The sequence below is a fragment of the Pongo abelii genome, chromosome 3, assembly GCF_028885655.2.
Source record: "Pongo abelii isolate AG06213 chromosome 3, NHGRI_mPonAbe1-v2.0_pri, whole genome shotgun sequence".
Classification (NCBI taxonomy): Eukaryota; Metazoa; Chordata; class Mammalia; order Primates; family Hominidae; genus Pongo; species Pongo abelii.
In genome coordinates, this window is record NC_071988.2 from 89,013,924 (window position 1) to 89,015,825 (window position 1,902).

General features: G+C 39.2%; 1 pseudogene; it reads right to left on the reverse strand.

Moving 5' to 3' along the window:
- Window positions 1-314: 314 nt before the first annotated feature.
- On the reverse strand, window positions 315-464 carry LOC112133328 (U2 spliceosomal RNA; annotated as a pseudogene).
- Between the last annotated feature and the right edge of the window lie 1,438 nt (window positions 465-1,902).

Genomic DNA, 1,902 nt, shown 5'->3' on the forward strand with positions numbered 1-1,902 from the left:
ATGTTGAAATTAGATGGACACCTTGACATAAATCTGAATAAAAGTAACATATCTCAGGAATCTTTTAGTATTATATTATTGATATAAAAATTATTAAAATAGGCCGGGCGCTGTGGCTCATGCCTGTAATCCCAGCACTTTGGGAGGCTGAGGTGGGCGGATCACGAGGTCAGGAGATCGAGACCTTCCTGGCTAATAAGGTGAAACCCTGTCTCTACTAAAAATACAAAAAAAAAAATTAGCTGGGCGTGATGGCAGGTGCCTGTAGTCCCAGCTACTCGGGAGGCTGAGGAAGGAGAATGGCGTGAACCTGGGAGGTGGAGGTTGCAGTGAGCCGGGATCATGCCACTGCACTCCAGCCTGGGCAACAGAGAGAGACTCCGTCCCCCCCCAAAAAAAAAGTATTAAAATAGCAATATTATTAATGTCTACACTTGATCTTAGCCAAAAGGCCAAGAAGACATAGTGTCTTAAATTTCTGAGATCTTTCTAATTTATAAAATGCTTTTAAAATACAGCTTTATTTTTATTTATTTAATTAATTTAATTTAATTAATTTAATTTTTAGATACAGAGTCTTGCTATGTTGCCCAGGCTAGACTTGAACTCCTGGGCCCAAGTGATCCTTTTGCCTCAGACTCCTAAATAGCTGGTACTAGGCGTGCGCATCACTGCACCTTACCTCCATATGCAGCTTTTTAGAGGCAGAAACTATTTCACTGACTTCTATCCCTTGAACCCAGAAATTGCCAGACATAAGTCAATAAGTGCCTAAAGTGAACTTTGGTCTTTTGTTGTTGTTGCCCACCTCCTATATTTGAGGAATTCTCTGCAATATGTATCTTTAACAGAAGCTCCAAAGGCCATGTGCTCTATATCCCATCATTCTTTTCAACTACAGCACAGTAACATGACTTAGGCTCACCTGATCAGCTGTACCCAGTTGAACTTTCATTGGGAGCTGGTGATACAAAAGAGTAGCAACAGTGGAGAATCTACTCTGATAGTGGCAGCAGTATAGATAGCAACAACCTGTTCCAGGGCAGTAGTGGAAATGAAACTAGTGGTGGCATATGGTGGCTGGTGCCTCAGGTGATCACTGTACATGTGGCATCCAGTGTTCAGCCACGGTGGGAGCAGTCCCCTTATGACCCTGAATCTATGGTTTTACTTGTGGGTCTGGCTGGTGCATAGTGCTCATTGTTGATCTTCCCTTTTTCAAAACTTGTTTCTTTATTCTTCTTGACAATTCTCTTAGATATATAAAATCTTTTTAATAAATTCTGCTTAATGAGAATTGGCTTCTGTTACTCGCGTTAATATACTTGACTAATAAAATATGAAACTGAATTGCATAGCTCTATAACCCTATCAATGTAGGTTTTACTAATACTGTTTATAAATCAGTAAGCAAAGACTAAGAGACAGTAATTTACTTGGCTAAGATTAATGTTTAGTAAGAACTAAAAGCCAGGAATCATACGTAGTCACTCCGATTCTATGCCTGGGGCTCTTTCTTCCCTATCACAGGGGCTCTTTCTTCCCTATCGCAGAGATGGGTTAATTTTCTAAGTACACAGAAAGCTTACATTTCATAACTTCTCTTTTAATTCTCAGCATCATCACTTGGTGTAGAGTCCCCCAGAGAGCAACCTGATCCATATCACAAACCTGAGACAAATTTTTGTTGCATTAAGCCCTTACAATTTGGAGTTTATTCTTATAGCAGTTAATGATCTTTACTCCAATTAATGCAGAAATTAGTAACAAAATTGAGGTGCTGTCATAACAAAAACCTAAAATACATGACATTGACAACTGTTAGCTGGATAGTGAAGAGAGAGATACCAGAGATCTATGTTATATGGTGGTAAAATTTTTGGTAAATTTATCACCTTCTTA